We start from the raw sequence: 14,752 nt of genomic DNA, 5'->3' as shown, positions 1-14,752 counted from the left end.
GGTTCGAAGTGACTCGGCGCGGCAGCAACGAACCGGCGACAGCTTTAAACAAAATGACGTCGTTGGTAGGTCTCCCTCGCCTTCGACCCGACGCGACACGCGGCATCCGTACTGAATTTCGTCCTCGACATTTTTAATGGGCACTCTCCTCAGGAACGACGCGTCACGAAAAATAGCGAAAGAAACTGTTGTGAAAACTGTCGACGAAAACTAACGAGCGGCATCGCCGGGATCCGTATTCCGAGGGATGACGTCGCAGAACGTTACATCCCCTCGAGAACGGAAAACTCCAGTTTCCGTCTATCGTTGCGATGCAAGTTGCAATTTTAGACTGCGTGTTTACTCGTTTGTTTACGTACCGGTGGATCTGTAATAATAATTTCACGCGACCGCACGATTACGTTGTCCCGATCTGCCGCGTTTTTGAAAAACTAATAAAGTACTCGCCGCGATTTAACGACACGAAAAAAAAATAGACGGGGAAGGGGGGAAAAGAAAAAAAATGTGTTGAACGAGTTGTGCGGGGTAAATGCGCTCTGGCCGCAATATTTGCATCGTCGTTGAATTTTCGAGCGCGAGTACACACGCCCGTGTACAAACTCTCTTCGCGAAAATCTTCAAATCTTTTCAGAGAAGCCGCAACGCTGCAATAACATTCTTCGCGAGAAGTTGCACGCGAATTGGGAGACGTTAACAGGGGAAGTTTTATACTACTTGCCGGGGATGCTTATGCCGTTCCCGCGAGAGCGACGCACAGGTCGTCACAGTGTTACTCCATGCTCCAATCTTTTTTACTCTCGCGAGTGAAATTACACATACTCCGTACAGTACACACGTACATTTTGTCAGCAAATAGCGCAGCCCGCTCTTATAACTGGGTATTACTTTGTTGCGGAATACCTCGTTTACATTAATCGTAACCATCTTTTACGTTTTTTTTTTTTTTTAACAAAGGAAGGAAAGTGTGGAAAAGAAGGTACCGCGTTATAAAAACACGTTGTAATAAAATTTATTCCTGGCAGAAACTAGCTCGTAAATTAGTCCCTATAAAACCTACTTAAAGAACTGACAACAATAAAAAAAAAAAAAAAAAAAAAAAAAAGAAGAAGAATAAAAAGTAGATAATGAATTGCAATGTTTTCTGGTTTGATATTTTTACTTATAGTATTCACACTTAGGGAATTCTTTTTTGATCTCGCTTTGATGACACTTCGAAGACTGCTTATAAAAAGGATGTAAAGATTTTATTATTGTTCGATTGCTGCTGTTCTTTTTTTTTTTACGATTTTAATTTGTTTTCTCGTTCGACTTGCTTCGTGCCACGAGGGTAAATGTCAGCTTAATTTTTATTATTTTATAAATTTTTATTTTTATTTTTTTTCCATGAAATGAATGTACTGTTTCTCAAAACGCTTTTTATAAATACTCTCCGCATAAAGATTATTAATTGCAAGAGCTAATTCGCGTTGGTCGATAGCTCTGTCCGTCAAACATAAATACACCTGACTATATTTTTTTTTAACGCATATATCTGCTCCTGTGTAGCATCTGCCTGATCTTCGGGTAAGGAATGCGACAGTAGTAACATCAAAGTTACGCGAAACACGCACGCAGCTTACGCTCCCGGCCGCTCTCGACTTTAGTTTATGTTCACATCTATCTTACTCGCTACCTCTACGCAATTTAACGCGTTATCAAAGTATTTATACGCCAAATATTATATTTAATATTAACTTTAATGTATCGTGAATTTTTAACATGGTGGCCACGTTACGGTAGTCGTCGATTAAACGAATTATTTCTACTTAACATAATTAATCTAAAGAAATAAATAATAATTCTAAATTTTAGATACGACGGCGTCTCTTTCATATTTGATATCCCGCAGATTAAAATTGATTAGGAAGATTCGAGTTAAATTTTTTTTTAGGTCAAATTATAGCCGTGATTAAAATGGAAAGTACTTTTCAGCGTTGCGGAAAGATAAGATGTCGCGCGATCGGCTTTTTCGTGGCTCGTCGCACGTCAAATTACCGGCCGTAAACGAGCGTGTACGGATTATGATTCGTGCAACGTAGCCGAGAACGCATTTGCATGTGCCTGTGAATGTCCGATGCGAGCTCATTAGTCAATGTCACTTCGGTTCCTGTTACCGGCAACGTTTGCGAGAGGGAAAAATAAAAAAGAAAAAAAAAGGAAGAAATCGTCGCTCGGTATTCTAATTTGGCGGCGAGTCATGCATAGTTCTTCGTGGCACGCGGGCTGTCCCGGTGGCCACGAGCAAAATATGCGCATTCGTTGCTACGTGAAAAAATTCATGAAATAATAAACGTTCGTCGATTCGAGTCGGCCGCGTCTCTTCGCGATCAAACATTCTAAAATATCGTAAACCCACATTTTACAACGGTGCTTTTTTTTTTTCCTTTTTATAAAAATACGTATCTGACTACATATGAATGTAAAATGCTAATCTGACAACGTAAATGTTTTATGATCGATTGTTAAGTTCCCTTTTTCACCCTTAAGTGAGAGCGATACGTTACGTTTCTTTTTAAATTGAGATTATTCTTGCACGTAATGTAAAAAAAAAAATGAAGAAAAACACGTATACGATTTCGGAATAAGTTTTTCTTGCAAATTTATTGAATAGCATAAAGAATGGATTTTTATTAAATTTATTCATGTTGAACTACGCTTAAAGTAATTCGAAGCATTCTAGGCAATATGAAACGTTCCTTCTTACTCATGCATGTATGCGCACACGCTGCCAAGAGAACTTGCTCAGGGAATAATAAATTGACATGATAAGAAAGTAAGGTTTGTTGTAAATCGAATTTTCTCGTGACGTAGATTGCCGGTTCAAAAAATCGAATTGTATAAACGTCGAAGTTATTTTATTCATTGCAATATGCTTACGATAAAATCGATACTAAATGCGTACAGGTGGGAAGATTATTATGAAATACTGATTGTATTTTATAAATCGCGTCCGTTTATACCTGAATTTTGCACGCGTTGCACTTTGAACTTTCGCTTTAATGAGATGTATATTTAAATCGTACAGAGTATTTTGTATTGAAAATATTCGCACTTTAAGTTAAAACGTTATAATACTTAAAATTTTGTGCATTATGTTTTTAATGTTATTTGCAACGATTTATTTTTCAAGATTAACAAAACCGTAAGCTGTATAAATTTAATTATTTATAAGGATATGCAATTTTTAAAAGATGGCAAAACACGCGAGGGGAAAAAAAAGGGAAAGAAAAAAAAATGAGAATCAGATTCTAAAGGTAATATAAAATTATACAGAGAACAGCTCTTCCGGAAATATTCTTTCCATTAAATTCACCTTCGATCGGATGACGATATTCAAAATGGAATCAAACGTACTTCCTATACTATTCATATTATTTCTGTAAAGCGTGCTTCCCATACTATTCATACTATTTCTGTAAAGCGCGTTCATTCGTTGTCTTCTTTGCTAAGTTCTCCTGGAGTATTTACTTGGAACAATTATCAGACGATTTCAAAGTGTAATTGGATCCGCATGAATTATCAATGTACATCAAAGTCCCACCTTCTCCTCTTTGATCCGACACGAGCGTGGATCGTCAATCGCTCTATAGTTGAAAGTAAAGCTCTGCAAATCCGCGCTCCGCGAGATATAATTGAGTCCGTACCGATTATTATCAATGAAAACACGCTAATCAGTTTCGATATGTTCGTAATTGTCGTTATTACAACGCAACGTAATTTGATAAGAAATTTTATATTATTTTGATTCGCTGTGCTGAGATGTTTGCTCCAATTCCACAAACTTTTAATAATTCACAAATAATTTTTTTTTAATTTTTACTTTTTTATTTTACAAAGACGTTATAGAAAAGTCTTGTCTTTTAAGTATATTTTTCAACTCTTTTCATTCCCTGTTATATACTTTTTCATATATATATATATATATTTTTTTATATTGAAACATACATTAAAAATATAATAAAAGGACGCCTTCTCAGAAATTACTTGGACCTTACGGGGATATAAAGTCGGGGATAAAATGCTTTCTCCATAATATATGTATAAAATTTTTAATCGTCACAAATTAGTCTCTACCCGCGTTAAGCATATATTTTTCCGCGAGGTAATATCCGCAAAGTAAAAAATCTCTTTTTCAAGCGGAACTTATTTACAGCAGAAGCTATTAAAGAACTGTGTCGGTAGGGATGAGAGAGGGTAAACTTTAGGGAGGAAAATATTCAAAACATGTTTTTTTTTTTTTCTTTTTTCTTTTTTCTTTTTCAAGGTGGTGCGCGAACTTTTCATAAATTATAAGAAGTAAAACACGGTACCATCTATAAAGCAATTCTTGATTCCATTTATCAACTCTATTTATAAGCGGTGGTTCATTAGCCGCGAATTTATCTCATCGCTGTTTTTTTTTTTGTACTTAATTCAACGTTGCAATTAAATTATGTTTTGATTTGTATAATTAGGTTCCTATAACTAAAGTTTTCAAGGTTTTTCTCGACAAATTACTGCAGATTGACGTTTTTAATTAATACTTGTGGGTATATTGTACAAATTGAATTAATTGCCTAACAAACTTTATACAATTAATAATTATTTCTAGAATTATATTGGAAGTGCTGTATTATTTTCAAGTAAAATTTTTTTTACCAAAAAAAATTTAATATTAATTATTTTTTTCATTAAATAAATATTTTACTTTTGTTAATTCCGATTCTCTTCTCTATTCGATGCAACGCTAATACGTTTGATAATTTCAATTGAATCTAGATACGAATCGCGAAAGTATTACTCGGCTAAACTTTTTCAGATGGGGTTACTTAATTAATCATAAATCACGATAATAGTTATTATCTGGCGTACATACGATAAAAATTAGTAATCTGAAAATTCCCCTGTTGTATCGGGACTGTTATATTAATTATTATCGACGTCTCTGCAACGATAGAAGGTAAATTCGTTGGTTTTCACCATCCATTTCTCTGGTACAAACTGAATCACGCGTTGATTTCGCACATGGGATCTCGTTGACAAAGTGAATGTACATACGTAGCCTACGTCCAAAGCCAAATCAGTCGACGCTTAACGATGTATGAATGCGTTGCTTAATTCTACGATACGAATATATCGGTTGATACCAATCAATCGAAAAAAAAATGGATTATCCTCATAGTTTATTTCCGTCTCGTCGCGCACGCGGTCGTGGTTAATTATTCCTTGTTATTTTTTTTCTTTTTTTTTCCCTTTTTACAAGAGAATCACCAATTTTAGCCGACAGTACCCCGATTGATTTTATCATTTTGTATACACGCGTCGTCTGTCAATATAAAACCATTTATGGAAATATCTTTTAATTACGTTCGCTAGACTATTCCATTTAACTTAATGCGTTTAAATAATTTCTTAGGAGACGTTAATTGGGCAATCTCGTTGAAAGTCATCTACGGAACTTTGATTGAATTTACTCCCTCTCCCTTTTTTTTTTGCGTTTTGCAACACTTTTAAACTTTTTTTTTCCATTCCTTTCGGGCTGCCAAACTTTTCTTATTATAAATCTCTTCCTCTTTTTATTTTTTTTTGTTTTTAATATATTTTTGTGGCTCGACATTTTTCGAAATACTACAATAGAACAGTTAGAATTGACGCACGACTGCTTTTACATAATAGCCGTTCGATTTACAATAATAGGGGCCATTGATACGCTCTCCGTCCTGCTTAACGAAGCGCCGATGCATCACGGCAATTCGTCTCAATTGAATTTTGACACGTGGCTGAAGAGCCATGTCAATCAACGATAGAAAATCAAGCCCTCGCGTAGCCACGAAGCTAATTAGGGATCGAAGTGCCAACTCGATGGCGCATATGGCTATATAGCTACTTTACATCACAGCGTTCATCCCGAGGTAATGACCCCTCGAATTTTAGCCATTAATCCGTACTGCCCCGGCAATGAAAAATATTCTTTACACGGCGAATAATGAATTTAACCCTTGCGGGACGAAGCCGTTATACGACGTCGACTGATAATTTATGTTTAAATGATAAGCCACGCGTGCGACGCCTCACCGTTTGTTGTACGTACATTCTCGTTCGAGTCCCGCGTCTCCACTCTCTTCATCATTCACAAGAATACGTTTGATATTTATCGCGTTGTATAGCCGTAATATATTTTCATTAGAAAATAGCCGCGGGCTAATATATCACAATCTGTTTTGGCTACAGAGACGTATTTTAATTAATAAACAGCAAATTTGCGAGATCGCGGGCATTAACGGTGGATGATATTTCAGAAAATATCTGCTGTATTTCTAAAACGTTACTTTAGCAAAATATTAACAAGTGCAAAGAGATCTATATTATTGACCATATTTTTTCAAAGAAAAAGCAAATGTTGACGAACACAGTTAGTTACTCTATCGTATGTGCGCCGGGAAATCAAAGAGTCGCCGGAGGAAAAAATCACTTTTTAATGTTTATACTTTAGTATCGCCAACGATACATTTTTTAATCTGATATGATCGGAAATATTTCTTCAAAGGTGTATTGAATACTTTTTATACAGTTAACACGTAATATAATTGCACGTAAAAAGGCACGTAAGAATATACGAATTGTGAATAATTGAAATGTTTATTTTTTTGTTTGTTTTCCTTTCTGCCATAAATATTTAATTATATAGAATTTTTAATTTTAAACCTGATGCATTAAATAATTCTCTTGACATATCTCATTATTAATACATTGTCATATTTGTTGTATGTGTGCCGTTAATGCTAATTTCGCATGCATTTTGATGCTTGTAATTATAATTATTATTATTATAATTATACTCGTTGAAACTTAAAAAAAAACATACAATTAATCTGCTAATATTGGTATTAATTAATTGTCTACAAATTTGCATAATCTCTATACGCGAAAAGCAATCTAAAACTGCAAAGACTTTGGTTCTTTCTAAAATTTACAGGGCGGGGTAAGAAGATTAAAAGATTTCGCCGCTAGCAAAACTGTCCTTTGAATACGTTAACGTGTGTATGTGAGAGATACTTTCAAGGTCCTTTGCCGGAAATTTCTCTCGATTTCCATTTTAAAGAGTAAATTATCACGTGGTGATGCCGGGGGGGAAGGAGGGAGGGGGGAAGATTAATGAACTAATCCCTCAAAGTCGATTCCCTTCTATTTCGGTTTTCAACCTTGGGTATTTTCGAAAAAAATTCCAGTTCGCGCACACATCGGCCGTCCGCTGGCCGGTGCAGTTAATTAACAAATTGCGAAATAAAAGCACCGCGTAGAGATACGGGATAAATTTTATTAAGCGCCTCCGTTTGAATATCTTCGTCTCTTTGTTCCGTTGGAAATTGCTTCGTATCGACACTTCTCTACCGAACGTACGTTAATTCTGAACTTTGACTGGCAGTTGCCGATTCTCTTTGCTTTCCACGACAGTTGTGCTCGTAATAATTTCGGATCTGTCTGCAGGAATGACGCAGCCCGGAGGCGCTTTTAACCATTGTACGCATTATGCGTGAGCGTTGCGGGGGCTGTTTCTAGGTCCAGACGGGTATAATTCGTCTTTCGGCGTCGACGTGCGCTAATTTGCGCACGGTGTACCGTCGGCCCTTGAATTATTCGATTTACGTTTAACTATTCAGCTCCACGTCGATCAATTGCTATCGTTTTCGATGCTTACAATTAGTGGCGGTGTCGCGCGACTCGGACATCCATATTAATAAACGCCTTAATCTGTATGCGTTCCGTTATTTGCGAGAAGCATGTGTAAACGGCGGTATAACGCTTTAGAGATATTCGAATTTTGAGATATTCGTATTCAACTTTGTCTAGAACTTATCAAATAAATTATTGAGTTAAAATCAAGATCCTCCGGTTTGTTTCATATTACGTTCTTATTTATTAATGTATTTTATATACGTTTATATTTTTCTCTTTTAATATTAATTTTAACTATCGTTTAACTCTCCGATTTCTTTTTTTTTTTTTTACTGCGCTCGCGAAATTGTACAAAATTTATTCCGTTGTTGAGATCGAAGGAGTAAGCTAGCCATTGAATATTTTAATATCGGAGAAACTCCCTGCAGGCAGCCTCGTTAATTATGATTGCATATTTTAAATGGTAAACTCGTTAAAACTCGTCAAACTCTCGGGTGTTGGGCGGCATTTGCCAATGTCTTTAGCAATCGAAGACATCAAGAATTGTCGAGACTCGAACACGCTTTATTCCCGTCATTCCTTATTCAGCATTTCCGGATTTGCTCGATACCGTACCGCTATTCCATCGCAATTTATCTTACGTCTGCGACTTTGTCGCCTTCGCAATCTTCAACAAGTGTTCGCGCGATCTGTTTTTCCTCGCATAATAGCTACATGATTCTTGAAAAAATTTCATTACGTTATAATTGAAAATCTCGGAGTCGATACGACGTTTGCAGATTCTTTACTTTAATGGAACGCTAATTGAACTTAAAGAGAAAATAAATAAGAAACAAATTAAAAAAGAAAGAAGTATTTTTTTTTTTTGAAAAGCTCCCTCGAAAGGCTCTCGCAATTTTTATTTCCATCGCGCTGGCATATTTCTTTGAGGACACGTAATGAAGTAACAAGTATACCCCTCATAGTTTGCATTTAAATTACAGTTCTAAGTAAACGAATTGTTGTAACGTTATGGAGTTTCCATCTTGTGCTTAATGTACTATTGAATCGCTTCCTCTCTCCATGATTTCGCTAAACATCTCCAGACGTAATATTGCGATTGTAGTGACGGTTTACAGATCATCGTGATATCAAGTTCTCAACAAGTGGTCGAGTCTTGGCGAGATGTCTATCAACTTCAGGTGCTAGATGTTACGCGTAACGTCAAAACTGGACGTTTAGCAGCCAGCTGCCGGTTACAGTCTCGACTACTCGACAAGGTGCACGTTCGTGTACAATTCGAATAATTGATTCCGCAAACTATGAGCGCAATATGGTTGTTTGCACCAACCTATTTTTGTCGCAAAATGGTACGATCGACGTTTTTCACTTTTTCGACAAATATTTCTTTTATGGTTTGAAAATTATTTTCGTTTTAGAAGAAAGAGAGAAAGAGAGATTGTTAAACGGGACGCGGTACGTTTTATATTTCTGATTTTTATACATTCACCGTGCCAATTTTTATCCATCAATCTTTATCTACATCGTAACATTAAAAGTTTTGACATATAACTTATTTTGGTACTTTCTCTTCGTGATACTATTTTTTTTTTTTTTCAATTTTATTCTATTCGCCATTTTTTATTCCATATAAAGTAGAGAAATTATTGTTTTATATTCCAAAACGGTATGATATTTTAATTATTTATTAACTTCCCGAGTGGAAATTTATCTGGTTAATTTGATTTTACAGCTTGTGGTTAGATTGCGCGGGTTAAATATATTTCTCAACTAGTGACGAGCTTGGTAACAGCCATAAAATATAAGAAAGTATTTATTATTTCGTGACTGTCTTCAAAAAATGAAGTTGTCATTAAAGAAAGAAAAACAAAATCTGTTTAGAATCGGTCGTCTAGACATTATCCAGTGCGGATCGTGTATCTAATAATAGATCTAGATTTTTTTCGCCTCGTACTTGTTTACTGTTGTGTTCTGACCATACGCAACGTTCGCTCGACTGCCGAATTCGTCGAGCAAACCGGTTCTCGCCGTCCGCCGCCCGCGCGTTCTCCACCATGCGAATTTCGAGCGCAAGGTGCTAGCCGGTTGTAAACACACGCACGTACTCACACTATCGCAGGAACCGGTTAGCCCGGTGGATTCGGCAGTCGAGATTTGCTTAAGATCAGCACACAACAGTAAACAAGTACGCGGCGAAAAACGTATAGATATCGAGCTTTTTATAGCTCGTCATTAATTAAAAATAATTGTGTGGTACTTGGACGATTCGAGCGTTACATTTCTGGCTCAGTGCTGAACAGTTTTGCTAGACAGCCACGAGATGAATCACGAATTGGCTACTTAATTATTAGGTAACGGTGGGAATTAATTTTCACTCGGGTTGTTTTGAAAAAATTTACATATCGAAGAAATACATATATTGCTTAATGAGATTTTGTTATTATTATTAATTTTTTTTTTTTAATAAATATTTGCTTGTTTATTTCAGGAGAAAGAGAAATAAGATTTACTCGCATTGGAGAAAGAAATAAAAGAAAAGCAACTCGTTTATTTCAGTCTGCGGAAAAGCAATACTTAATTATCGAGAGTACGCTATTTATTAGAGAATAAGTATTTTTTTTTTTCTTTCGTTGAAGTCTGAAGTAAGTGTGAAAGGAGATATACTACGCTAATTTGTTGTTCACACAGGAAATGGCTCGTTTAGTAAATTAAGAGCGTTTCCTTTGACCTGAGAATATTTTTATACACGACTGTTATTTCATTTTATTTTTTTTTTCTTATATACATTCCTATTCTTTTCATATTCCGTATGAAACGTCGAGTTACATTGTACAACATTAATTTTCAATAGAGGCATTAATTCGTGTTTAGTAGAATTGAGTTCCGGCAATTAAATAAGACAGATATTTCTCTACGAAACTTTGTAATTGTGATAATATTGCTGCTGCCTTTTTATTACAGATAAACGCTTTGGTTTCTATTTTTAAAGACGCGCCATATATTTTTCAGCTAGTTACTATCTTTTCTTAAAGTTCCCTTTCTACGAAGTACGCTGGTATTATAGGTCAGTGAGCAAGGATAAAATAAAACCCAATAAAAAAGTTACTTTTCCAGATAACGCTTCTCTTCCTTATCATTAAAATTCTCAGTGAGATTGGTTTATTTTCTAACTTGTTCTCTTTAGATATCGAAATATGCATTCTGTTGAAATAAGTCCGAATGCTCGTTTTCGTAAAACTCTTTTTATTTTTTGTGACTTTTAAGGTGATATTCGCTAGAAAATGACTTTCCTACTTGAAACCGGTGAGAACAGGGAACGCGTGTATGCTAGTAAACGCAACAAGGTGTAGCTTTGTAGCAACAAATTTACTAGTAACTCGAAGTAAAAGTTTTGTATTCGTACATTTCCTCCTCCGTACCTTCGTAGGTTTTTCCTTTAGCCAGGGCCACGATAAATTCGCTTCTGTTGACGTGGGAATTGAATTTCCTGCAGCATAGCCGTAGGCTACGAGCACAGAGCCATCGGAACTTTTTTCACTCGAAGCAACCTCGAGTGCCAGCTATCGAGATCCTATGATCGAATGAGATGGGGGGGAAACCGTCGGTGATTGTCGCGTTTTCGCCGGGCGGCTGATCGAAATTTGTAAATCTCGCCTGTCGATTACCAGTTTAAATTTTCTACGAGATCCATCCGTTACAATTGCGGTCTAATTGCGCTACCGAGCTCGGGAAAGGGAGCTATACCGCATTTGCGCCAATGCATCGTATTACCGATGCTACTTTGACCCGAGATAACGAGATACTCCAACCGAGATAGATTGTTTCGTTTTAATATTGGATTTCAGGATTATGTACGAATTGTAGCTACGAGAATGCACAATAGATTTGAATTTAATTTGAAACGTTACTCCTTTTAGAAATCGCACGTATACAATTTGTACATGTATTTTTCTTTTTTTTTTCTTTTTTTTTCCTATAAAATTTTTAGAAATAAATTGCAAATTCTTTTAGCCGCGAGGTATTCCGTACGAATAAAACGTAAAATACTGAGATGTCAGGTCGTACAATCGCGTCGTAATTATTGCATAATCAATCGCAATTATTTGACGTATGCGCGCTCGTGGAAATTTGTAATTCAAGTGAGCGATGCGATGGCGCAACCAACTATTTTTCCGGGCCGTGTCGTGCTTATGCGCTTAATGAAAATTACGTCGAATACAGCGCCGAGTAAGTCGACGTTCTCTGTAACGGCGTACCGGAGCTGAACCATGCGGGCACGCAGCCTAGGCAGCACTTTGATCAAGGGACGTGGATGTCTCGCGCCGCGCCGCTGCATTGCTCAACCGTGCGCGTACAATACACGCAGGCACGTCCTACACGCGAATATTGAGACATATGCACGCTCGATTTACGCACTTCTCCTCGTGTACTCAATCACAGGCGACCGACGATTGGAAAGTGCAACCGGGTGAAATTAACGAAGCCCCTTCGCAAATGAATTCATGAACGGCTCCCTTGTTCGTTCGACTATAGTTTAAGGCTTCCAACGCGCGTACTCAAAGTAAAAAAAAAATAAAATAAAATAAAAGATAGAGAAAGGAGGGAGAGAAGTAGTCTTAGCTTTTCGATTGAAATTAATAAACCTGATTGCATGAGCCCAGTGGTTACTATAAGAAGTGGAAGATACCGAAGAAACGGTTTAATTTTTTTTTCTTTTTTTTTAAATTTAATTATAATAATGTGAGTAGCGTATTCTTGTTTGTTTAGTTTTTTGAAACATTTAGTCGTTTAAATTTTTGTACATTTCTTAAGAGGAATGTAAAATACTTTTTACTGCTCTAACAAGCAAATGAATTTTATCAGCAAGTATTTTGAGTGAGCCACAATGAGGATAGTTAATTAGCGTAAACGTACCTTTTTACGTTCGTGTATTTATATATCTTTACACGCATTCATACGCGCGTTTACTTATTAATTTATTTCTTTAACTGAGACTCGCGTTTAATTGTACAGAAATTAGTGAAAACAATAATGATCGGGATTTGTCGTACAATTTATCGAGCGAAGTACTTTCCACTGCGGAAAAAGACACGTAATCGATGTGTAATAAATACCTATGTGTTACACGATGATATTTACGAGAGTAACGACTCTGCAAGGTTCGCGTGCACTTTTAGCCGAGGTGAAACGCCCGCGGTTTATTAAAAATTTTGAGTTTTCCCTCCCTTTGAGGACTAAATGAACGCATGTAGTGCGACGATGGCGGCTGACATACGTGTATCGCTTGCCACCCTCGCCAGTTACGTGAAGCGGGATGGAAAGGCTCACTGACTCGCGCAGGACTTTACAGCCCGGAACCGTTAAGTGGTTGAAGTGAAGCGAAAAATTGTGCGCTCGCATTCTCTGCCAGTTGCCACGTCTTTAATGCACTTTTTGCCGACAGATACGTTATACTGCGTATTCTAATTTACGTGGGTTACGTGGCTGTTAAATTCAGGGCGAGTGCTGTAGCGCTATTTAACGGCGAGAGAGACTTTACGAATGTCAAATGATTTACGAAACGAATGGGAACTTGATTTCAATCGTGTTATTCACGAAAGAAAGTATTTGTGGAGACAATTATGTTCATATTTCAGTGAAAATACTCGGAACATTTTCTCGTCTATATTCTTGTTGTATTTCTAGTTTTCTATTTTTTTTCTTTTTTTTTTTTAAATATATTCTTATTATTTACAGTTTATCGCTTACGCTACTTGCTCAGTTAATTTATTATTTTATCTATTAATTAGCCCGCGAATGATTTTAGAACGTGGAAAGACTTTTTTTTCGCTTCGCGAAAAATAGGAATGCAAAAGTGCATCCGGTATTGCGTATAAAAATTGTACCGTGCAGTGAAAGATTTATATGCATTTACGATGGAATCGCGTGGGTAACGCGAATAATCGACGATGGCAATAGGTTTCAGCAAGTAATCCTTTCACTTTGTGTCTTCGTGACGACAATTACAAAGTTATTGCACATAACATATCCTCTGTAAAAGCTGCCTTCGGCCAAGCAATTGCATTCTACTTTCTCGTATATTCTCTCTATTGAATTCTGAGCGGATCGTATAGGACGGGAAAGAGAACATAGTGTACGTGCGGCGGTAGTAATTGTACGACAAAGTGGACCCGGGAATGAATATGCAAACAACAATATGCAAACATCAACAAACAGGGTGCGGGAGAAAACAGAATGGATGTTTTTGGAAAGAAAATAGAAGGGAAAGACGTAGGATCTAGGCTAACGTTCGGAAATACCCTAAGAGCAACAACGGAGGCATAATCTCCAAATCTGTATATCTAATGCGATTTGTTTAGACGTGGATATTTCTCTGAGAGATATTTATATTTTTGCACACGGTGGTGATGGCAAAGAAAAAAAAGGGGAAAAAAAAAATCCTAAAGCCACATATTTTTCATTATTCGTCGTTTGTAATAAAAATAAAAATTCCTCGACCGGATTTAAAATTTTTGAGTTTTTTTTTTTTTTTTTTTAACTTCAAGTTTTAGCATTATCATATTTTATTTAGCACAGTTCTGTATTCAAGGTATGATCATCGGAAGAATAGGAAGAGTTAAATGAGCGAGTGGTATACCCCCGTGCCTGCTCGGGCAGCCTGCCTCGGTCCGCGCATTCGTGACGTATTTGCATACTCGTTCAAACTACATATGTAATACATTCTGCGACTGAATTCAACCTGCAGCCTGGTTTTTACTCAATATTGTCGCTCGCACGTGGCCTTTGTGTAAAAATTGCAATTCAAGCTTTCGGTTATTTTACACTCTTTTTCACTTCCCCTCGGGGTATCTCTAAATCAATGCGCGCACCGGAATGTTTGTATTACTACGTCGAAAAGCTAACAAATAAATAAAGGAGTCGTTTCTAAAGACATTTTTAATTCTTAAAAATCCATCTCTCATCTATTTTTTATGAGTCTTAGAATCGCGACGCGTCTAGTTAAATTCGTGTTTGATATAAGTGCAAAGGATAAAATTAATACGCGCGCGCTTTGTGA

The 14,752-nt window shown here is 36.6% G+C and overlaps 1 protein-coding gene across 2 annotated transcripts in view; it reads left to right on the top strand.

The window, feature by feature from the left end:
* LOC139101230 (protein eva-1) overlaps window positions 1-14,752 on the top strand; it is a 143,181-nt gene that overhangs the window by 98,577 nt on the left and 29,852 nt on the right. The window lies entirely within an intron of this gene.

Source organism: Cardiocondyla obscurior, linkage group LG03 (assembly GCF_019399895.1).
Source record: "Cardiocondyla obscurior isolate alpha-2009 linkage group LG03, Cobs3.1, whole genome shotgun sequence".
NCBI lineage: Eukaryota > Metazoa > Arthropoda > Insecta > Hymenoptera > Formicidae > Cardiocondyla > Cardiocondyla obscurior.
The sequence above is the reverse complement of the archived record's forward strand: the minus strand, read 5'-3'. Positions and strand labels throughout refer to the sequence as shown.